This window comes from Marmota monax, unplaced genomic scaffold, assembly GCF_021218885.2.
Source record: "Marmota monax isolate L192 unplaced genomic scaffold, Marmota_monax_Labrador192_F-V1.1 WCK01_AAM20220418_F8-fsc00028, whole genome shotgun sequence".
Classification (NCBI taxonomy): domain Eukaryota; kingdom Metazoa; phylum Chordata; class Mammalia; order Rodentia; family Sciuridae; genus Marmota; species Marmota monax.
This window is the reverse complement of record NW_026694779.1, coordinates 17,834,448-17,859,580: the sequence shown is the minus strand read 5'-3', so window position 1 is coordinate 17,859,580 and position 25,133 is coordinate 17,834,448. Positions and strand designations below refer to the sequence as shown.

The following is a 25,133-nucleotide window of genomic DNA, read 5'->3' as shown; positions in this document are numbered from 1 at the left end:
TGGGGCTCTTTTGGCCAAACAGTCAGTTTTATTTGAATCTTCAGGGGAAAAAAATGTTTTACAGGACATAAGGCCCAAATATACTATGTATCAGGGGCTCAGACAGCAATCTTTCCTTGATAGTGGTAACATACCCAGACCGGGCTCAATATGGGGGGAGTTCAGAGCTCAAGATAAGCACTGTGGGATGGGGGTGATGGCCAAGGTCGTTCACAACAATCAGTCCTTCCCTTGTTTCAGCATGGCTCGCCCTGGGCACTATCCGGGCCACCATGCAGGCATTAGTCACAAGTCTCCTCTGTCCGGCAGGAGATCCTGACCTGCAGATGATGATTGACGGGCCATTCCTGAGCAATGGACACCTGTGCCTGAGAAGCATCTGACCAGCACACACAGTATCCTCCAGGTGCATCCCCAGCTCAGGTGCCGGGAGGCACCATAGATGGCAGGCCACTCCTCTTTGTCCTGGCCAGTTCCTCTTGGGAGAGGGCTCCTGGATGCTGGCGTGCTTCTCCTCCTCGAGTCGTGGGGAAGTCGTGGGACTTAACAGCACAGGTGCTGGCTCTGTGATTAGTATCTTAATAGAAAGGTTCTGCTGGCCAACGGATGCTGGCTGATGGTCCTTACATGGGGGTGTTTTCTGTGCAATGGAACCATTGGGGACAAGGGTCAAGGGCCGCGGGAGCATGCAGTTCAGGGCTGCTCCTGGAGCAATGACACATGGTTGGCTTGGCAGTGAGGGGACACCATTTGTTCTTCACCAGCGAGAACTCACACACCACTCACCCTTTCCTCATTTACCCACAGAGCCATCTCGCCTTTGCTCTCTCCCCCACTGGTTACCTTCTGTTCACAAAGAAGAGATGGATCGTATTTTAAAGGAGCCAAAGACGTGTGCAATGGTTAAAATGCCCAGGGATGTCCACATGGCAACCCAGTGGGTTGGGAGGGTGTCAGATGCTCGCCAGCCAGGCCCCGCATGGGCACTTCAGAGAGCACAGACCTTAAGAGAGGGGAGGAGATAACCTCCAGAAGGCCAACCCTTAGCTGCCTACTGACTTCAGATAAGGAATCAGGGAGCCCCTCATTTCCACACATGCTGACCCTGTGTACACGAGGCTGGCTTATGCGAATGGGCCTGATGGGGACGGTTAGCTCCGGCCACTAACACAAAGACAAAGTGGAAGTGCAGCTGAACTTGGTTCTTCAGAGGAGCACAGAGACTGTGCCTCATGCAAACCCGAGTTGCAGGTGTTCCCAGCAGCACTGGCCTTGACGGAGAGCGACAAGGACCCAGGAAGGCTCTGCCAGATCAGCAGGGGTCGTGGGAGTGCCTGGAAGACAGGACCCAGGCTGCTGGGATCCTCGTAACAGCTCAGTGACGGTGATGCTCTGGGGTTCCCAGGCCTGCTCCCTGCAGGCTTAAGAGTCAGGAACAAGGTCAAGGCCAAAGTCAGATCTTCAAGTTCTCCTTTTTGTTAAACACTTCAATATAATGTCCAAGAAGAGCAAAATGGAAGCTGATCAGAGATAGGGTAAACTCATTGCTTATTTTTCATTGAAATCATGTACTACTTATAGGCCATTTTTGCAAAACATTTTCAAGAGACAATTTCTATGTCAATACTCTTTAATCCTTTTCACATTCAATATGGGACAGACTAATTAACACATTCCACAGACAGGAAACCAAGGCACGGGAAGATCACTTGCCCAACGTCACAGTGGGAACCCTCACCCTCCTTCTTCTGTCCCAGTGAAGGCTGACGGACTCCCACTGAGGCCTCAGGTAGAAAGAAGAGTAACCATGAAATTACCAGGAGTTACGGAGCAGGGTGGTGAGCTCTCTTGCCTGCACTGGGCGGAAACAGGATTCATTAAAAGTGAAACTCTGCATTTAAAGAGGAGAAATCAAAACCCAGGAGAGAAATGGAATTGCCCAGGACTCAGAGATTCATGCCCTGTCCAGGGTGCTCTCAGGTTGACATCTGGCAGGTGCTGGATGAACATGGTAACAACGAGGTCTTATGGCCAAACGGGATCGTCCAGCACCCAAATGCACCCTAGAACGCATTTAGTTATCCTAACAGTTAGCACTCGTGAAGAGAAGCGTTTGACCTCAAGTCACGTCTTACTGACACCTTCGGAACTGTTTTGTGGGAAGGCTGGCTATCTTGATGGAGGGGCCAGAGCTGACACGGACATGACAACGTTGTGGGTCTCACTATTGTTGTTCTCCCTGGTAAGTCTGCACTGCTCAACAACATACTGCTGAGACAGAAAGCACACGGGAAAGAGGAGCTGAGGAGTTCTTTTCTAAGGAGGAGAATCCTCTGATGCATGCTCAAGGCTGAGTCTACAAAACTGTTTTTGTGGTCTCCAAGGACAGATGGCCAAAGAGGGAGAAAACGAATCTGCCAATGTTTCACGCCTGTGGAGAGACCACTCGGGTCTCCATCTGAAATGGAACCAAGGCCTGCCCTTTGGCCCCATTTCCAGTTCTTGGTGCACCAAGGAACGGCCGTTGGTTACTGCAGCTACGGCAGCACCCTCTGAGCTGAAGCCCACAACCTGCTCATTGCCATGAAGCAGCAGCAGACCCAGAAGCACCCCTGCCCACTCAGCGGCTCTGGACTCAGGCTGCTGCCGACAGTTCCCTGCCTACAAACTGTTGAGAGACAGGTTTTGTGTCCCTTGGATCAATCAGAGCCAGCCAAGGAACTGTCTGCCAGCAGACATTTAATTTCCTCCTCGGCAGGACATTTATCCAATGACGGTGGCTCAGCCCATCCTTATCCGCTGCCTCCCGTAGGGCAGCGGTGTGAACTGCAAAGGTGTGAACTGCAAAGGGACTGCACCAGGTGGCCGGAGCCCTGAGCTCTGCAGTCCTGGCTCCTTCTTTCCCTCCTCCCTTCTTCAGATAGAGCTATCTCCTCAGCAGAGTGATTCTTGAGTCTGCTCTTTGCCTTTCAGGACATAATCTACTTTGCACAGAATATTCCAACCCAAGACTATTGGAACAAAACTATAGTCCAACATGTTGCTCTGAGGATAACTTGAAATTGTTCAGTGTGTCTAATTCTCTTGACAATGTGTGGCCCTGGTTCACGTAAGTCCACTGACACCCATGAGGACAAAGCCAAGGGCACAGCAGAGCTTGTGAACAGCCTGCCGTAAACTCTACTGTCAACACACCTTTCCTGGAGCACGACAATTGTACAGTTGTGGGACTCGTTATGCCATGTTTGTGCACACACCTAACATAATTTGCTCAGTCCCATGCCCCAGTCCTTCCCCTCCCTCTCCTCCTGCCCCTCCATTGCCCTACTCGACTGATTGCCCTTCTGTCATTACTATTCAGTTATTGGACTATAACGATAAGTGTTCAGGATTCCTTGTGGGACATTCTGATGGACATACGGTAATTTGCCAAACTTCGTTCCCAGTGCTCCCGTGCTCCCCCTCCTCCTCACTCTTGACCCCCTCCTCTACTCTATCACTCTCCCTTTTATTTTCGTGAGACCCCTTTTTCAATTGCTTTTCCCCTCTCCTTGACGCTCACATCATGTAATTATGCAGTGCAAACACTGGACCAAAGACCTAGATTCTAGTTTGGGCTCCAACTCTAAGTGACCATGACTTTGAACAACGCAGTGGTTTTTTTTTTTTTAATGAAAATAAATTATATTTCCAGAGAATGGTGTGACTATCAAGGCAGATTACCAAATAGCACCATAGTAGATTGTTACCCTTCCTCCTCTGTCTCCCTCCCTCCTTCCCTCCCTCCCAATTCCTTTCTCTTTATACAAAGGCTATATACATATTTATTGCTTGTGCCTCAATAGGTTTATACAATCAAACCACAATCAACGGCATAAACCTATGCCTGGCCTTCAAAAGTTTCCTCCTGCCTCTTTGAAAGTTGTGTGTGCAGTAAGAACTCAACATCAGCACTGCTTCGCAGCAGGCATACGTGTGCAGAGCGGGGTCCTGGGCTGTGGGTGCCACGCTGTCCACCTGCAGGATCTGCTCAGCTCACATCACTGACACCAGCACCTTAGACCAGGGCCTCCCTTGAGCGCTGCCTCCTGTCCCCCACTCCCAGCACCCTCTCTTCAAGGCCAGTAGCAGTGGTCAAGTCTCTGAGGCTTCTGTCCTTCATCATCTTCTGCCACTACCCCCCCTGACTCTGACCAGAGAAGGCCTCCTGCTCCACAGAAGGCGCAAGCTGGCACTCAGACAGCTCAGGACAAACCCTGCCCTCCAGGGCAGACCGTGACCGTGTCTGCACAGTCCCTCTCACCACGCCTAGCCATCTGCTTACAGAATCTGGGGGTTTGGGTGGACCTGGCTGGGGACCACTAGTGCACCTGTCACGTGGGGCCTTCTCTGGGTCTGACCGGAGCCGGAGTCCCACACTGAGCCCATGGCTCCTGAGTCAGCCTCCAGACTGAGGAGGAAACAGTTTGGCGGGGCCCGTCTTTGAGACTTCCCTGGCACCCTTCTTCTCCTTTCCCGGGGGTGGGATCGGGAGGAGAAAGAGCGGGAAGAGAGAATGGGGCTCAGCGCCACGCTTGGGCGCCAGCCTACCTCCCCGAGTCTGATTGTGGATTCGTGCTGGTTTTCTGGGGGATATTTATTTAAATGACTACCTTCAGTTTACGGGAAATTGATATTGGTTTTCCCTTTGTAGCATTCATATACATTTTAATTTTAAAATCAATAGATATATTGATTTTATATGTTTAACAAACCACAGTCCATTTGAAGAAAGATATCCAAGAGCAACACCCCGGGCAGTCACAGGTAAAACTGATGCTGTTGAGACGGCAGAGAGTGACAGAGAGCCCCTACGGCCTCTGTGCTCCCAAAGTCAGTACCACCAACAGGGAAACTGGCCACGTCTTGGAAGAGTACCCCAAGAGGATATTCTAGTGGTGAAGGACCACATGCAAATCAGAGCCACAGCGAGACATCATTACACACCCACCAGAGGGACGGATTTCAGTCTGACGGTACTGTGGGTCGCAGGGTGCATAGCGGTGGTCCAGCTCCTGCTGTGGGAGAGAAGGCACCACTCCCAGGTACCACTGCCCTGTCTTTCAGCTATTTTAGAGTCCGGGGACTGTCAGAGAGCCCATAGAAACACAGGTGATCCCTGCCCATAGAATCGCACCTCCTGGTCAGTGGGTGGACCTGATGCTGACCAACCAATGAGGAGGGGTCTGCCCCTGCATCTGGAGGCCCCTAAACTGCCTGCCCTAGATGCCCCCAACTCCATGTCACACCCTGTCCTTCACAAAATCCATCATGATTTTCTAGTTTAGGAGAATTGAGATTTTATATTTTTATAAATATCCTTTAACAGCACAAAGTAGAGAACACTTGAAAATTAACAAGTAAGGATACCTGTGTTCATAACAAAATAGCAATTTGCTGGATAGCGTCTAAACCACAGAAGGTTACATCTCACAGATGCAGGGTCCAGGAGCCAAGGTCCTGGCTGGCTTGCCACCTTGAGAGAGCTCAACTGGGTCACACAGGGCACCTCTGTCAGGAGGGCTCACCTCCTGGGTCACACAGGGCACCTCTGTCAGGAGGACTCACCTCCTGGGTCACACAGGACACCTCTGTCAGGAGGGCTCACCTCCTGGGTCACACAGGGCACCTCTGTCAGGAGGGCTCACCTCCTGGGTCACACAGGACACCTCTGTCAGGAGGGCTCACCTCCTGGGTCACACAGGACACCTCTGTCAGAGAGGGCTCACCTCCTGGGTCACACAGGGCACCTCTGTCAGGAGGACTCACCTCCTGGGTCACACAGGACACCTCTGTCAGGAGGGCTCACCTCCTGGGTCACACAGGGCACCTCTGTCAGGAGGCCTCACATCCTGGGTCACACAGGACACCTCTGTCAGAGAGGGCTCACCTCCTGGGTCACACAGGACACCTCTGTCAGAGAGGGCTCACCTCCTGGGTCACACAGGACACCTCTGTCAGGAGGACTCACCTCCTGGGTCACACAGGGCACCTCTGTCAGGAGGACTCACCTCCTGGGTCACACAGGGCACCTCTGTCAGGAGGGCTCACCTCCTGGGTCACACAGGACACCTCTGTCAGAGAGGGCTCACCTCCTGGGTCACACAGGACACCTCTGTCAGGAGGACTCACCTCCTGGGTCACACAGGGCACCTCTGTCAGAGAGGGCTCACCTCCTGGGTCACACAGGACACCTCTGTCAGAGAGGGCTCACCTCCTGGGTCACACAGGACACCTCTGTCAGAGAGGGCTCACCTCCTGGGTCACACAGGGCACCTCTGTCAGGAGGGCTCACCTCCTGGGTCACACAGGGCACCTCTGTCAGGAGGGCTCACCTCCTGGGTCACACAGGGCACCTCTGTCAGAGAGGGCTCACCTCCTGGGTCACACAGGGCACCTCTGTCAGGAGGGCTCACCTCCTGGGTCACACAGGGCACCTCTGTCAGAGAGGGCTCACCTCCTGGGTCACACAGGGCAACTCTGTCAGAGAGGACTCACCTCCTGGGTCACACAGGGCACCTCTGTCAGGAGGGCTCACCTCCTGGGTCACACAGGGCACCTCTGTCAGAGAGGGCTCACCTCCTGGGTCACACAGGGCACCTCTGTCAGGAGGGCTCACCTCCTGGGTCACACAGGGCACCTCTGTCAGAGAGGGCTCACCTCCTGGGTCACACAGGGCACCTCTGTCAGAGAGGGCTCACCTCCTGGGTCACACAGGACACTTCTGTCAGGAGGGCTCACCTCCTGGGTCACACAGGGCACCTCTGTCAGAGAGGGCTCACCTCCTGGGTCACACAGGGCACCTCTGTCAGGAGGGCTCACCTCCTGGGTCACACAGGACACCTCTGTCAGAGAGGACTCACCTCCTGGGTCACACAGGGCACCTCTGTCAGGAGGCCTCACCTCCTGGGTCACACAGGACACTTCTGTCAGAGAGGGCTCACCTCCTGGGTCACACAGGGCACCTCTGTCAGGAGGCCTCACCTCCTGGGTCACACAGGGCATCTCTGTCAGGAGGACTCACCTCCTGGGTCACACAGGGCACCTCTGTCAGGAGGGCTCACCTCCTGGGTCACACAGGGCACCTCTGTCAGAGAGGGCTCACCTCCTGGGTCACACAGGGCACCTCTGTCAGGAGGACTCACCTCCTGGGTCACACAGGACACCTCTGTCAGAGAGGGCTCACCTCCTGGGTCACACAGGGCACCTCTGTCAGGAGGGCTCACCTCCTGGGTCACACAGGGCACCTCTGTCAGGAGGGCTCACCTCCTGGGTCACACAGGGCACCTCTGTCAGGAGGGCTCACCTCCTGGCTCACACAGGACACCTCTGTCAGAGAGGGCTCACCTCCTGGGTCACACAGGGCACCTCTGTCAGAGAGGGCTCACCTCCTGGGTCACACAGGGCACCTCTCTCAGGAGGACTCACCTCCTGCGTCACACAGGGCACCTCTGTCACAGAGGGCTCACCTCCTGGGTCACACAGGGCACCTGTGGCTGAGTGCTCACCCGGGCCACAATCCCCTTGGAAGTGACATGGGACACATGGCTGTCCTCTCTGCCACTCTCAAGTACACGTGTGTGCCTCACGCTGTCCTACGCACTGTTCCGATTCCTTCCGAAAAGCAGACTTCCATCGTGTCACAGGAAGTGGCCTAGGAGACTGCCCTTGGAACTGAGTACTGACCCCGATAAGTGCCCCCTCGTCTTGGTGGCTGCATCCCAACGTCGATGCCTCAGAACCAGAGGCCTCATCAACATCACGGTCCCTACCTTGGCTTCCAGGTCATGTGTAGGTTGGTGGGCAGATCTCGGGAAGTCCTGGCACAAGAAGCTTCAGCCTGTCAGTTCTGAAGGGCAAATTCTCCTTTGCAGTTTCTTCCACTGAAAAAGGAAGAGAAAACAGTGTGGTAAAGAAAAAGGGAGGAGAAGCTTGGGGCTGCGACTTGTCTGGTGGCAGGTTTGAATTCTGCAGTTTCAGAGGATCCCCCAGCCTATGGCAGTAAGGACAGGCTGAGTGGCATGTCCCCGACAGTCCATTCCCCTGACCACCTTCCACTCTCCCTGGACTGGTCTCAGATACTGTGCAGTAGACTGTCAGCACAGTAAGCTGTTGGGAACGAACACTCTGTGACATGTGAAGTTAATTCAAATGGCCCGGCATGACACCTGTTCATGCTACCCATCCTCATTTGCAATATTTCATGAAGGAAAAGATTTAGCTAATAAAATTCAGGAAAACTAGAATTTAAAAGAAACAATAAATTTACATATAAATCTATATATTCAAAAGTATCTTTCAAAACATCCACAGGTAGAATAAAGGACATTTTTATGTGTAACACCTAAAATCTAAATTCCTCCGCATGCTAACATTGACCCTTTAGGTCACATAGAGTGGATTTCCAGCTGTGTTTCAGCCCAGCACTTAAAAACTACAAATTTCCCATACCTAAGATTCCCAGTTTATCTTACTTAAACCACACTACTCAGATTAACATCTAAACAACCTCCAGGATCAATGAGGGGCTTCCCTTGAAAAACCTCATGAGGTACGTGTCAGTATAATGAGCCCACTGCCAGAAGGAAGCTTGCTCTGCACAACCTCACTGCCCCAGGGACGCAGCCTGCCAGGGAAGGAGCACCCGACCCCAGAGTGCTTCATCATTCACGAGAACCGCTCAATGAGGCCCCTCAAGAACGTTAGGCAACCAAGACAACGAGCTCTGCTTTGCCTCAGAAAACACCCTATATTTCTTCAGAGATGTGTGTTCGTGTGTCATTTATGGCTCTGGACTGATCCTCTGAATGCTGTGGCTGCCTCCAAAATGTCACAGCTGAAGTGTGCTGAGACCAGGTCAAGGGGCCACCTACGGAACAACCGCTGCTTACACATGCTCTGAACTTCCCGTGTGCAGCCTGGGCCAGGCAGATGAGCTACCTGCCACAGCCCCACCTCTTAGACATGCTCTGAGCTTCTCCTGTGCTGCCTGGACCAGGTAGAGGAGCCGCCCACAGCAGCTCCACCTCTTAGACATGCTCTGTGTATAGCCTGGACCAAGTAGAGGAGCCACCCACAGCATCCCCACCTCTTAGACATGCTCTGAGCTTCCTGTGGGCAGCCTGGACCATGCAGAGGAGTCATCCACAGCAGCTCCACCTCTTAGATATGCTCTGTGATTCCTCTATACAGCCTTGGCCAACCACACGAACTATGTATAACAGAATCACTTATTAGGCAGAGTGAGTTGCTGATAGTTGCAGCTAATTTTAAAATTGAATGTTTTCAAAATTATGCTTGCGATTCCTTTAACCATTCATTCCACACAGACCATGTTCTTTTCTATGGAGTCCTGTCTCAAGGAGTCAGCAGAGGTTTATCTTACACGTTTCCTCTGACTGCTGTTTGGTTGCGTGGATTAGTAGGATAGTTTGGGGCACCATAAGTGTGAGTCAAAAGTGAATTTAATGTGACCTCTATATTTTTGAAACCTGTAGTACTATTTAATAAGCAGTGCAATTAGTTCTCACATTAGATTCTCTGTGTCATTCTTATTTGGACTCCATTCAGGTCCAGGCTGACGTGCATATTTAACGTAGAGCATTGGAATCCCTCTCACGCCAGGCTGGAAAGGTGACTTGACAGCCCACTTCCGCCTCGAGCCAAGATCTGGACACTAATTTGGATGGCTGGAGACAATGGTATTTAACCCAGTGACGAATGAGTCTGTAAATGACTGGCTGTCTGTGTCTCCTCCACACTCGGTGCTCTCTCTTTATCTATTCTCAAACCCACCTGAACAGGACAGTTAATCTCACAGAGGCCACACCCAGGGAACCATCCGAACAGTGATGCCATTCCCATCTCTCAGGAGATGACCCTTTCTAGTTCCAGACTCACATTTCCAGTGGCTACTTGACAACTGTACTTGGTGAATGAACATGTCACTTTTTGCCCTTGTTCTTGCTTTTCAAATGATGGGGTTATTGGCGTGTGACTGACTTGCTGCTCTGTCTACGGTGTGAAGCTCAGTTTGTGTGTGCACCCGGGAAAACACCACCACCATCACCTTAATGAAGACGTCCTTGGCTCCCAGGAGTGGGCCACGCCCCGGATCACACCTATGCACCCAGGGCAGTTCCAACTGGAGACTCGAAGTGTGTCTCCATCTCAGCTGCCCTGCGGCAGCAGGTAGGGCTGCCCTCCCCCGTTGCTGAGCCCCACCCGTGCCATCTGTCAGCGAGCCCCATACCTGAGTCACCCAGTCCTCCTTCTTGCCGTCCACGCCAAGGTGGCTCGCAACTGCTCTCCAGGTCCACCCACTCCTTGCCATGCCCACGAGGCCAGCTGGGCTGTGGTCAGTGCTACCGACTTCTGCAGCACCTCGGTCCTCTCTGCCCCACCTCCTCACCCAACACGTGCTGGCAGGCGGCCTCGGGCACTGACTCGCCCACTGCCCACCTCCCCCGGCCACCCCTCCCGCTATCCCACTCCAACGCCACTGACTTTCAGTCTCAGAACAACAAAAGCACGTTCCCACCATCCTGCTGCTGCACCGGCTCTCGCCCAGGCCTGGACTGCCCTCCAGGTTAATGTGGTGTCTCCCACTCGTCACTCACACCCCGGCTCAAGTGTCCCTTGAAAGAATCTGCCCCACTTCACTCCTTCTGCTTCCAGTCGCAGTCAAGCCCCTGGTCATTCTCCAGATATCCTCAGCATATGGACCATGTGCTTATGTTCTCACAGGGTCATCGAGAACCTTCTGGAACCCCTTCCCTCCTCCAGGTCATGCCCTGCTCTGCTTCTCTCCGCGCCCCCCGTCCAACTCCATCCTCCTGCATGGAGAGAATGTTTCCCAGGGTGACAGAGGGCTGGAGATCTCACTTAGGTCGATAGCCAGGGCTGGTGGTGCTACTGAACAGCATTTGTTGTGGCCTAAACAAAGACATGTGAGCTAACTAATTACAATATGCCCAGCTCTCGAATAGTAAATTGCTTTATTGTGATGTTACAATTTCAAATCATCATCCCTTACTGGGAACAAAATTAAACACACCGAGGGCTGTTCGTCTCTCCTCCGTTCTGCCTCTACCCTGTACCTTCCACCATTCTCCACTGTGATTAATGGGTTTAATTTGCTTTCACTAGGATGTGCAGGGTTGGTAGACGGGAAAGTGAGACTGTTAAAAGCCTCTTAATTAGACTAATAATGCCAGATCTGCACACACTAACAGGGTGCACTATTAATTACCTTTTTTTAGGTGGTCTCTGAGTATTTCAAAGCTGAAATAATCTTGATGCTACCGGGAGATCTGCTAGGTTGACAAACAGTGTGTCATGGCACAGCACTTCAGAGAAAGGCCTCCGGGCTCTCAGTGTGCGGAGTCATGCCCTGAGGTTGCCCTGCAGGCGCATGGGGCCTGCTGCCCCATCTCTGCCTTCCTGCCCATCTGCATGGACAGTGCATCCTGCCAGTTGGCTGATCTTGGCTGGTGGGAGCCCAGCAGATCAGGCTACAGGAGCTGAACCCCATCTACAGAGAACAGGTGCCAAGACCCCGGAGGCTTCCTGAAGCCACAGACAGTGCTCAGCCCTCTAATTTGCAGCCTTGACATCTTTACTAAGCACTTGTCATGCGCTTGGCTCCAAGTTGGCAGTTTGAGATGTGACAGCAAAACTTGTGTGAATGTTTCCTTCTTCACAATTTCCAAGCCCAACGTTCTTCCTACTGTGGGTCTTGGCAGTCTCAGCATAACTACTATAAGACTTGGCAGCTTCTCTTTGGCACATCGGAATAGGCCATCATCACTAGTCTTGTGCTTTGGGGCCATTATTAGGTAACAGAAGGACGTGTGAACATAGGCACCACCGTGATAACATGACTGTCAGATGACTAAGACAGTTGCACGATTACTAACGGGTGAGCAGGGTATACGGGATGGATATGCTGACAAAGGATGATTCCCTTCCCAACAGGATGGAGAAGGTGGCACAAGATTTCTCTCTGGCACTCAGAATAGCACCCAATTTAAAACAAGAATGGTTTACCTCTGGAATTCTACATTTAATATGCTTGACCACAGGTAAATGAAACTGGAAAGTGAACCTGCAGATTAGTGCTCCGTGGGGTTTATCCCCTGGCCTCCTTGAGACTATCAGGTTGTGTGTGAAGCGGGCTGTGTCCTTGCACTGGGTCACTGTTCCTCAGGACAACACCCTCCCTCTGGGATCTGCCCGTATTTCTCTACCCCTGTCTCTGCGGACCTTGGGGTGGCTCCCCACACCTCTGCCCAGGCCACACTGCCTTCCACCTCACCTGAACACAGGTTCATCTGGAGAGGAACCCACAGCACACAGCCTACCTTGAGCTGGTTCCTACTGGGCCCCTGATGCATGCTCCCCTATCGAGGCCAATGCTCGATGTATCTTATTACGTTTAAATCTTCACACATCTCACTACAGCTGACTATGCCATTTGAACAGGTGTCCATGCCTTGTGAGGTGAGTGGAAATTCTGTGTAAAGAGTTAGGCATGTTCAGGGCTGGGGCTCAGTGGTAGAGCGCTTGCCTAGCCTGTCAGAGCACTGGGTTTGATCCTCAGCACCACATGGAAATAAATAAATACCATAAAGGTATTGTGTCCATATACAACTAAAAAAAGGAATATTTTTAAAAAGAGCTGGGCATGTCCACTGTGAGCTTCTCCACTGCCAACACCTGTTCTCGTAAGGATACAGGACTATTTTTGGTGGGGGAAGCATGGGCTCCCAAATACAGACGTTTTCAAACAAAAATTCCCAAAGTGTATGAAGTATCTCAGTGGAATCTACAAGCCTTGTTGGGCGCCCCCCCATCAGTGCCCTGTAGTTACCCTGATAGAGGGTCCACTCAGACATTTTCATAAATGCATATAACATAGTTTGCTCCATTTCAAACCCAGCATCCTCCCCTGTCCTCCCCCCATGACTTCCTCTATTCCATGGTCTTCCCACTTATTTTTAATAAATAAGTCATCATTATACATGAAATCGGAATGCACTGCCGCAGACTCGTACTCGCACAGAACATGTTGTGGTCAGCGTCATGCCCCCATTGTCCCCTTTCTGCCCACCCCAACCCTGTGGTCCCCTGATTGCACTCCAACACTCTCCCCTCTATTCTCACGAGTTCCTGTTTGTAAGCCCTTTTTTCTCTCTGGCTTCCACATGTCAGATAAAACACTCCACCCTTGACTCTCTGGGTCTGGCCTGATGTTCCCCAGTCCATCTATTTTCCTGCAAATGACCTAATTTCATTCTTCTTTATGGCTGAATGAGCTCCATTGTGCAGGCCCGTCACATTTTCTTTATCTGTTCATCACTCGACGGCACCTGGGTGGTTCTGTGGCTTGGCTGTGGTGGACTGTGGGCATGTACCACTGCAGTAGGCTGATTTCTAAACCACATTGGTACTCTGTGAGAGGAGGGCACAGGTGTGCATGGTCTATGAAGAGCACACTAGAAATCTGTCGAGGTCACAGACTGATGATGGATTCAGAGAGAGTGTGGGAGGAATGTCTGCTGGAGCTTGCAGCTTGAAAGAAGTGACAAAAGAAAACCAGGCCCCACATGATCCCCCAGGGGCCCCAGTGGTCTCCTCTGCCCGGCACAGTCTCTGTGCCTGTGCTTCCTGTTAGAGCACACACTGGTGAGCTACGTGTAAGGCCCGGCACGGGACACACTCAGAGCCCCTCTCAAACACCAAAAGCAGCCTACAATCTTGAGCTTGGGGAGGCAACAACTCCAGGCAGAGCAGGGGAAACAGACAATCTTCAGAGCAAGAAGCAACCATCCACCTTAGGTAAGCAGGGAAGGCCCGATACCTGAGCTACCAGCACCTCCTCCCTCAGCCCAGAGCCATGACTTCAAGGCACGCTCGCGGAGCCGGAGTCAGCGCAAGACTGGTGATCAAGCGTCGCACCCTCAGATAGATGAAGCCCGGCCCCATGGCACAGCACCCTTTTCACACTGAACGCTGGAAACACGGCAGGTCAGATCTGCAGCCGTGAAACAGAGCACAGCAGCGCCGAGTCTCGCCAGAGACCACTGCATCTTGCGTACCTTTGGCGGTCTCGGGCTGCTGACTCTTCTACCTGCAATTCCTTTCTGCTGTCAGGTATGCTCTGCATGCTGTCTCTATCCCACCACCGAGCTCTAAGCAACCTCAAGTTAGGGATGGAACTGAGCCCCTTGGGACATGTAATGCACAGCATGTAGACACACAGAGCTGCCTGTGCCCTGCTGCAGGCCCTGCTACCCCAGCATGTACCTCCTGGCCATGTTGGAGGACGGAGTAAATGTCCTCACTTTAGAAAGTGGCTATTTTTCCAAGAAGCAGCAGCAGAAGCTGACGGGGTGGGCGAGCTGCACTTCACAGAAGGCGTGAATGGGCTTTCCCATGTCCCCGTTCCAGGCGGGGTTGGCGACTCAGGTGGGACGCAAGTCGCCATGTGTCTCTCTGAGCAGCACCACTCGGGTCCTGAAGCATTTCTAAATGAGGTGATTTTATTTTACGCAGCTTTTCTTGTAAAAATTATTGTCTTTCTGTACATCTAATTAAAATAAAGACGTAATAAAGAATTTAGTGTTTTAATTAGGACATAGATCTTAAAGCAATTATCGCATCGTTAATAATTCTTTAACAGACTTTCTTGCACAAGATGAATGAAAACATTTCAGGCTGTGAAAAATCAATACACATTACTCATTACAAAGCTACATAAAGTACCTGGGCTTCGTTACCTGCTTCCTCCTGTAAACCAGGGGAGTTTGGAGGGTCATCAGTATTTGTAACCTAGTGGAACTTCACTTGAAAACCAGAAATCTTATGTGTTAGAGTCACTTAGATGAAGAGCCAAATAGCAGTGCTACGTTAGAGAGTGACAACATACTGGAGCCGGCCACCACCACGTGTCCTGATGTGAGCGAGCGGCCCAACAGCACCGAGGAGCAGACGTGAGAGTTCCTTTCTAAGTGTGCTTAAGTCCCATTTCTGCCTGACGCCCCTGGGCTCAGGCAGATGAGCCTGCGGGGGACACAGGACCCGAGACCCGAGGGCTTCTTCGGCAGTGCTTCGAGTCTGGCCTCCTCTGTCTTTTCACGTACTTCTACCACAGGAAGGTCTGGGGAGCACAAAACCACATCACACCACACCAAAAAATAAAGCCCTGGTGATTGTTTAATCCAGACAGGAAAGGCTGAGTCGCAATAAAAAGGCACTAGGAGGAAGAAATAAGGGTTGGTGACCTAGATTTTAGTCACTGGTCCCTAGTTAACAGTTTGGAGGCTTATCTAGACCTCTACATGAGAGCAAAGGCCCCAGGCCAGGCGGCGCCCACTGTTCAGAAAGAGCTGCCCGAGGCTGGAGTGGACAGTGCCGGATGGCCATTGGTGGCCTGGGTTCTTGTTCCTGTCTGGGTGGTTTCCTGGGCTGTCAAGGGGGCAGGTGGCAGAGGAGGGTGGACACCGGATCATGGTGGGGGCTGTAAAGCCCTCATCAGCGCTTGCTGGGCCTGGGGGCCATCAGTGACGAGGAGCTGCAGGCCTTCAAGGAGGACGGCAGGGCCGCAAGGGCTGTGACTGGGAAGGACTCTGCTCAAGGAGCCTGGGAGACCTGCAGCGGACTTTTCACCAGCTTCTCAGGAGCGAGTGCTGAGGAGGCGATTTGCACTCCTCATCTCCGCCCTCCAGCGTGGCCAAGAGGGCGTGCTGGGGGAGTGGGCCTGCAGCAGGGCTCCGGGCAGCTCTGTGTGTCTGAGCACATGCAGCAGCCCACCAACATGGGAGCAGAGTCCCTGGGGCCACCCAGGGCTGTGGCAGGGCACAGACAAGAAGAGCAGCAAGCAGCAAAGGTCACGAGGATCCAGCTTTCTCCCTTGAGCTCTCAAGGGAGGCGCGACCGACGTATCGTTTGTACTTCTGCCTGCCTGGCCCAGGAGACCCTTGCAGGGTTAGATACATTTATACATTTTCCTAATTACTTCCCCCATAAAATTTTAATAGATATTTTATACATTGTATGCATATTGGTACCTTGTGCATAAAAAGGGTACGATTCTCCTGTCCCCACACCTCAATCAAGTTCTGTCCCTTGGACACACAGAATGTGGGATCTGCACCATGCGTGCCACTTCCCGGGGATGGTAAATGGGGAGAATTAGGAAAAACATCTGAAATGGCCCTTGAAGACGGAGAAGAACACCTGGGGGGCCTGGGGGGGTGCAATGACGACCGACAGGCCAGGGCAACTCAGGTGCAGCCTCGGGTTCCACCGGGGGCAAGGAAGCCCGCCTCAAACACAGCACTTCTCAGGTTGCTCATGGAGGACTCCAGAGGACAGACTGCAGCACCTGGGGCTGGGGGATGGGGCTCTGCAGGAGCTGTGGTCATGGAGCTGTGGCGTAGGGAGGAAAAGTCCAGTCTGAACCCCAATGATGATAAGTTCTGCAACGGCTGGAGCCTGAACCCCGGTGGTAAGTTCTGCAAAGCCAGATCGAGTCTGCCATTTGGCCTAGTATCCCACAGAATAAGTCTCAAAAGCCATTGCTCCATAAATAACAGCCACGTTGGAGATTCCAGGAGTGTGCTAGTGTGACTGTCCTTGTCACTAGTGGTGGTATCTCCTTTTACTACCTGGGTAAGTCACAGGCAAAGCTTTATTTAATAAGGTAAACTCGTGGGGAAATTGGGTGTAAGCTGTTGGCTTCAATCAGATCAACTCCAGGCCCAGGAGCCGCCAGCAGCCAGACCCGGCTCACTGGGGTCTGGGCCATCCCTGCCTGGTGCGCCCTGAGGCTGGTTTCCACGGCCTCCAGCCCCCAGAGCTTAGAGGGACCCTCGGCTGCTGACTGCAAACTACCCTACTTCACCTCTCCTCTTTCCATCAGGAGACAATCAGCCTTGATTTGTTTTCATCACTTTATTTGTCATCTCCTACAACACTGCAGCATCGATTTTCTTGGAATGTTAACAGATGAATAACTATGAAGGGTGATGGCACTGCTCAGAGTGACACTTCTCCTTCCCCGCAGGCAGCCCACTGCCAGGAGGTGGCCTCTGTGGAATCGCCCGGGGGCAGGGGGGGCGGCAGGGAAGGGGCTGGGAGGCTCCTCTGCTTGTAAGTTAGAAATAAACTCAGATGGTATCCACCCCAGTGAAGGCAGGCGCAGACCCTGAGGACTCCAAGTCATGGCTACAGGCCTCACGGGGACCAAGGTACAGGAGGCGGCCCTGGACCAGGGTCCTGTGGGGAATCGGCCCCTGTGTTGGAAGCCTGTTTGAGTGATGGGTGAAAGGAACAAGCGTTTCCCAGTGGTCTCATCTTTCATCTACTTTGGAAGCTTCCAGTTCTAGCAGTCCCACATGGGCAGCCAAAGGGAGCCCAGAGCCACCGCCCAGGGGCAAAGTTCCATGGGCTCTGCAGACAGCGTCCCGCCCAGCACGGAAGTCTCCAGATGCCACCTGGGCAGACAGGGAGAAAACCTACTACCACCACCGGGGTCTCTCCACACCCCTATCCAGCACAGGGCCAGCCTGCGGCCCTCGGGAAGGGCCTGTGCAGGGGCTCCTGGGCTGGCGGCCTCAACCACCGACTCGTACCCGTGGTTCAGCCCCAGAGGCTCAGCACGGACTCCCCTGTCCCAGCACAGACCTACTGGGGAAGACATGTGAAGCAGGAAGCGGGTGGTAGTTGGAGTACAAATCCACATTGTTTAAATGCTCCAGAGAGACTTCTGTAGGACTTTCCAGCTGCCATAGGTTTAAGAACCATTTCTCCAAACCCTAATGGTTCTCAATTGTGGTTGCCCAGGTTCTGGTCACCTGTGAAGCCTGTGAACTGCCAGATGACCAGTCCAGTTTCTGAGGTCCAGGGTTTCTGTGCCGGCCCCTTCCCTCTGACACGGCCGGATGCCCCAGGAGGCGGCGTGGCCTGCTCTCTTCCTGCTCGGGGCGGAGCGGGCACTCAGGGGCTCAACTCACTGCAGGCGCTAGGTCAGCCCTGGTCATCTCTACTGTGTCATGCTGCGCCCTGGTATCTCAAGTCCTTGAGGTCCATTCCCGGGGCACCTCTGCTTCAGGAAAGGACAGACGACACCCGGAGCAGAGCCCGGAGGTGTCCACGTGCTAGGACATGCCCAGGACCCAGACCTGTGCTAGTCTTCAGCAGACAGTTCCCAGCAGAGAGCGGACAGCAGATCCCAAATAGCTAACGTGGGCAGAGGTTTTCAACAAAGCAAACTGGAAGAACCAAGCGCATCCTCCCCGACCCACTGGGCAGAAGAGTTTCTCTCCTGAAACGCCCTCCTGAGGCCACAGTGATCCAGGAGCAAACAGGATGTGGTCCTCCTGCTGCTCCTCCATGAGCAGTGGGGGCAGGAAGCCAGCTCGGAACTCCAGGAACAGTGGACACAAATCAGGGGCCCTGGGGACCGGCACACCCTCCAGGGACAGGCCTAGTGACCTTCACACCCTCAGCCTCTCCAGGGACAGTCCTGGGGACCTTCACACCCTCAGCCTCTCCAGGGACAGTCCTAGTGACCTTCACACCCTCAGCCTCTCCAGGGACAGTCCCAGGGACCTTCACACCCTCAGCCTCTCCAGGGACAGTCCCAGGGACCTTCACACCCTCAGCCTCTCCAGGGACAGTCCCAGGGACCTTCACACCCTCAGCCTCTCCAGGGACAGGCCCAGGGACCTTCACACCCTCAGCCTCTCCAGGGACAGGCCCAGGGACCTTCACACCCTCAGCCTCTCCAGGGACAGTCCCAGGGACCTTCACACCCTCCAGGGACAGGCCCAGTGACCTTCACACCCTCAGCCTCTCCAGGGACAGTCCTAGGGACCTTCACACCCTCAGCCTCTCCAGGGACAGTCCTAGGGACCTTCACACCCTCAGCCTCTCCGGGGACAGTCCTAGGGACCTTCACACCCTCAGCCTCTCCAGGGACAGTCCTAGGGACCTTCACACCCTCAGCCTCTAGGGACAGTCCTAGGGACCTTCACACCCTCAGCCTCTCCAGGGACAGTCCTAGGGACCTTCACACCCTCAGCCTCTCCAGGGACAGGCCTAGTGACCTTCACACCCTCAGCCTCTCCAGGGACAGTCCCAGGGACCTTCACACCCTCAGCCTCTCCAGGGACAGTCCTAGTGACCTTCACACCCTCAGCCTCTCCAGGGTCAGTCCCAAGGACCTTCACACCCTCAGCCTCTCTGGGGACAGTCCTAGGGACCTTCACACCCTCAGCCTCTCCAGGGACAGGCCTAGGGACCTTCACACCCTCAGCCTCTCCAGGGACAGTCCCAAGGACCTTCACACCCTCAGCCTCTCCAGGGACAGTCCTAGGGACCTTCACACCCTCAGCCTCTCCAGGGACAGTCCTAGTGACCTTCACACCCTCAGCCTCTCCAGGGACAGTCCTAGGGACCTTCACACCCTCAGCCTCTCCAGGGACAGTCCTAGTGACCTTCACACCCTCAGCCTCTCCAGGGTCAGTCCCAAGGACCTTCACACCCTCAGCCTCTCTGGGGACAGTCCTAGGGACCTTCACACCCTCAGCCTCTCCAGGGACAGGCCTAGGGACCTTCACACCCTCAGCCTCTCCAGGGACAGTCCCAAGGACCTTCACACCCTCAGCCTCTCCAGGGACAGTCCTAGGGACCTTCACACCCTCAGCCTCTCCAGGGACAGTCCTAGTGACCTTCACACCCTCAGCCTCTCCAGGGACAGTCCTAGGGACCTTCACACCCTCAGCCTCTCCAGGGACAGTCCTAGTGACCTTCACACCCTCAGCCTCTCCAGGGTCAGTCCCAAGGACCTTCACACCCTCAGCCTCTCTGGGGACAGTCCTAGGGACCTTCACACCCTCAGCCTCTCCAGGGACAGGCCTAGGGACCTTCACACCCTCAGCCTCTCCAGGGACAGGCCTAGTGACCTTCACACCCTCAGCCTCTCCAGGGACAGTCCTAGGGACCTTCACACCCTCAGCCTCTCCAGGGACAGGCCTAGGGACCTTCACACCCCAGCAGGCCGATCCCACTGTAGCCATGAGAACCGACCCCACCAAGCTCATCCCTAAAGGTCCCACCCCTGATCCCATCACCAGGGAACCTAGCTTATAGCACAGAGACTCTGAGGGACAATCTAACTACATCCAAATCATGGCACAAACTTGTGGACACAGTATCTGTGGGATTTTACACAAGCAGAAAAACAGATGAAAAAATAAGCTTCTTCTCAGCAAAAGAAACAATCAACAAGGTGAACAGAGAGCTACATTTTGGGAGCAAATGTTTGTGGCCATATACACATCAGATAGCACATTAATCACTAATCTCCAGGATATATAAAGAACTCAAAAAAATTAACACCCCCCCCCCAAAAAAAAACCCAATCAACAAATGGGCTAAGGAACTGAACAGACACTACAGACACTTCTCAGAAGAAGATATATAACCAATCAACAAATATATGAAAAAATGTTCAACATATCTAGTAATTAGAGAAATGCAAATCAAAACTACTCTTAGATTTCATCTCACTTCAGTCAGAATGGCAGCTGTTAAGAACACAAACAACAATAAGTGTTGGCGAGGATGTGGGGGAAAGGCACGTGCATACATTGCTGGTGGGACTGCAAATTGGTACAACCAATCTGGAAAGCAGGATGGAGATTCCTTAGAAAACTTGGAATGGAACCACCATTGACCCAGCTATCCCATTCCTTGGTCTATACCCAAAGGACTTAAAATCAGCACACTATAGTAATGTAACCACATCAATGTTTATAGCAGCTCAATTCACAATAGCTAAACTGTGGAAGCAAACTAGATGTCCTTCAATAGATGAATGGATACAGAAACGGTGGTATATATACACAAGGCAATAGTACTCAGCATTAAAAGAGAATAAAATTATGGTATTATCCACATGGATGGAATTGGAGAATATCATGCTAAGCAAAGTAAAACAACCCCCCCAAAACAAAGGCTGAATGTTCTTTCTGATAAGTGGATGCTGATCCCTAATGGAGGGGGGGGGGCATAGGAAAAGTGGAGGAACTTTGATTCGACTGAGGGGAGGGAGCATGGGCACAAGAAAGATGGTGGAATGAGACGGATATCATTACCCTAGGTACAAGTGTGACTGCACATATGGTGTGACGCTACATCATGTACAACCAGAAATAAAAAGTTGTGCTACATTGTGTACAATGAGTCAAAATGCATTCTGCTGTCATATATACCTAATTAAAATAAACAGATAAATAAATTTTAAAAATAAGGCCGTTAGAAGGAGGAATTTATATCTTTACAACAGCAGTCATTTGGTGAAGATTCTCTGTGACACTTCTGCGTAATCAGGGGTCATTTTCATTCCCAGAAAGCGCTGAAATATGCTTCAACAACTACCCAGATTGTGAGGACCATGGAAATCTTCCTGCTGAGTCTTGGCAGTATTAAATTTTCTTTCCCATGTCTACGTAAACGCCACAGATGCATGGCGTCTTCAAAGGAGCAATTTGTCAAGTAATCTGCGGTCAGGTCCACACACTGAAAACTGGCTCTGGACCACGTTCCAACTTCTGGCCACGAAGCATCACAGTACCCGCGAACTGAGTAGCTCACACCGTGGTATCCTTCATCCCAAGAAGGACTTTCAATTCTGGATCCTGGAAATCCCCAGTTTGCAGCTAAGAGTTTTTTCAGATATGCAGAACTTCAGCTGCCCTCCCCTATGGGACCACAGATCAAGATTTAGAGAGATCTCCAGACGCTTGCCATGTGGGAGGAAGTGGGAAAAAGCTGCCCTAGAGCCTGGGCTCAGGGCTGGAGGACTCGTCCCCCTCCACCCAGGCTCGCTCTGCAGACCGGAGGAGGTCAGGGTTTTCTACAGCTAGAGCCAGAGCTGTTGTTGTGTTATTTGTGGTCCATGCTCGGCTTTCAGGCAAATGGGGGAAAACGGCAGCCAGGCAGGACCATTTTGCATTTAGAAGCATCTCTAGCTTAGTTCTGGCTGTAACTCAGAGACAGTGTCCTAGATAGGAGAATGGATGGTTTAAAGAAATCCAGCGTCCGATAAATAAATCACAGCCGATAAAGATGGAGGTGAAGGCAAAAATAGAGAGCTCTTCTGAGGCCTCTGAGATGACTTAGCACCAACCTAAATATGACAACCCAATTTCAAAGCAATAGCCAAGTTCTGAGCTTCAGGGCCCTAGCAAGGACACGGAGAGAAGCTGTCTTTCTTCAGTTTGGGATGAAAAGCCTTTAACAAAGCGTTCTGTACTGTATTAATTATAAGTAAATATGCGAATGGATATGAACACACAGTCTATAAAGACGGAACCCCAACTCTCCCAAACCTACTCCGCACACTGAGGTCAGAGACTTCAACTGCATGTCCTGCTCATGAGCAAAGGTGATGCAAAAAAGCTCTGTGGATATAAAAATATCTCTTCCCAGGGATCAAACTGATTTTTAGACATGATTTCACTAATTGCTTTCTTAAATCTTTCTCCCTTAATCTCGCTGATTTTTATATTTTTTGAACCAGCAAGTTCCCTATTTCTTGCATATGAAGAGTTCACTTCAATTAGAATTTAAGCATCTTCTAAAACAGGGGAGCTGTATCCCCACTGACAAGGTTACCAGAGGGGACCGGGGACAAGAGAAGGGACTCCACAGTGAGAATGTTTATTTACAAACAAGCCAGGAGTCCAGTGGCTGTCCCAGAAAGACTGTGCCATAGCGGACCCCCTTGTCTTAAGTACCCAGGTTGCATCAATCAAGAACGATGCAGAATGTCTCAGTGTTGAAGGGGAGCAAATGCAGGATACATCATTAAATAAGCTGCCCAACAAAATCATGCAGCAATCACCAGCCACCAGGGGCTGTTTGCCAGGAGCCAGGTCAGTTTCAGACCAGACACACTCCTGATGTCCACAGTGATCAGTCTGGCCGCAGAAGGGAACCGTGGGGGCGTGATGCAGTACCAGCAAGCGCTCTCTCTGGACCATGTCCCACGGGCGGGGACTGGAAAGTGCTTCACGCATCACATTGAAGGATCCAGAGAAACCAGAGAAGGTGTCCCTGCTTTCACCTATTAGGAGAAGTAGGCAATCCAGGCCCACGCACTGCACCTGAGCAGCTAGGACTGCATGTGCCAGGTGTGGTCAGGTGGCCTCAGGACATTGGGTACGGTTTCTGTCACTGTGACTCAGCATTACAATTCCCCCTTGCTGTCTGGCTCCTCTCCACAAGGGGAACCTTTCTTCTGCTTGGTGTCCTCTGTCCAAGGCTTGTCCCCAGCAGGCCTCAACCACTGCTGTCAGGGGAGCCCTGGGCAAGGTGGCCAGGAGACAAGGCCTCGGGCAGGAGCAGGATGAGAAGTGTACTCACAGAGCCGGGCTCTTGCCTCCGCTGGAGAAAGTGTGCGTGGGCACTGGAGGAGAGCTGGCTCCAGGACCACAGGGACACTTGTGTGCAGCCTGCGCCCGTCCTCCAGCGTACCTCAGTCATCTTGAGACGGCCCCAGCACCTGACACGAAGCCAGTGCCACGGGAAGTGTGGCTGTGCTGCACGGTAGGGAATACTGGCGAGACACGGTCTGCAGTGCTCAGGCCTTTCCCCAAATAGTTCTGTCTGCGGGTGGAAGGGTCGTGCAGGTGGGCTGTAGACACGGAGGGCCTGTCCTTTCACCTGGCTGTGGGGCGCCCTGGGGCACTCACTCCACACAACTAGCTCTGTGTTTTATCTTTCTCAGTTTTCTCAAATTTCTCTTATGGGAACAATCTGAGTGTTACCTGTTAGTAACGCCTCCTCTTGGGTCCTACTTCAGACTCGATTACATTTCAGACGGCACGAGAAGAGCCGGGGAAGTTGCTTGTGATAAGGGGGACAGCAGAGGGACTTTTCTCTGGGTGCTTCTGAGCCATGAGAGGAGGCGGTGGCTGGAGAACTGAGCTGGCGGGCTCATGCCACTGTGTTCTGACATCCCCGAGGCATCGGCTACAGATGACACTCTTGCTCTTGGTCAAGTGGCTGTGCTGGGCCCTTCCCATCATCTGCAGCCTACTCCACAGGGTGGTTCGGAGCCTCCAGGGAAGTCCTGAGCCTCAGGGAAGTCAGGTCCCGTGCAGGGCTTGGCACACTCCTGACTGTGTCACATGCTGTGGGTTGGCCTGACTAGGGTCTTGAGGAGCAGCCCCAAGAAGTCGTCCAGGGTCAGGTGACAAGAAGCAACTGAAGAGTAATGGTCACTTTTGTGAGTTCAACACTCTATTGATTAAGTAGGTGGGAAAGAGGTGACCTGCAGAGCCAGGAGAGATGTGTGAAGGAAGCTTCTTCTCATTCCTTGCGCTTATTTCTACACTACCTCAGTCTACACAGTCATCATCTGCTCATGTCTTTATTTTGCATTTTGAAGATGAAAACAGTCTTTTCTAGTGCTGAGGGGGAAACAGGGAGATAGCTCTATGATATGGACCTCTCCCCTAACTTAGAAAACCAGGGGATCAGGTGTGCAGGGACCCCAAAATGTCATCTGTCAGATGACACTGCCCCAGTGAGAACCGAGCCCTGGCCCTGGCCTGTGCTGCAGCCGGGGCAGACCTGGCTCCTCAGGCCATGCTTAGCCCAAGCGTCCTTCTCCACGAGCCTGGCACAGCACCCAGAATTGTACCTGGGATTGCACAATTGACAGCTGGACCTCGGGATGACAGTTGTTCTGCGAGAGCCTGTGGTTGGCGGTGACCATGGTAACTACCGCTCTCGTCAATCAGCAGGAGGAAGTCAGCCTTGCCAGGAGAGGCCTGCTTATACCTGGCTCCTCTGCAGGGCGCCCTCACTGCCCCACAGCCAAACTCCCTATGTGTGCGGCTGTGCCTGAGTTCCAGGCCTCCCAGAGCTTCAACGGTATTTGCTCAAAACTCTGCATCTGATGAGCATCAGGATCTGATGTTGGGGCCTGTCCTTTGTCCACTTCGTAGTGGAGAACTCCACAGAGGGCTCTGCCTCCCTTGGGCAGCTCCAAGTTCCATGGTGACTGTGCTCTGGAG

General features: G+C 52.7%; 1 long non-coding RNA gene across 1 annotated transcript in view; it reads right to left on the bottom strand.

Moving 5' to 3' along the window:
* The window catches only part of LOC131423452 (uncharacterized), a 114,855-nt gene that overhangs the window by 65,671 nt on the left and 24,051 nt on the right, over positions 1-25,133 (bottom strand). Inside the window, exon 2 of the long non-coding RNA XR_009225055.1 lies at positions 7,812-7,922. This is a non-coding gene — a long non-coding RNA (uncharacterized LOC131423452). The remainder of the gene's footprint in view (positions 1-7,811; positions 7,923-25,133) is intronic.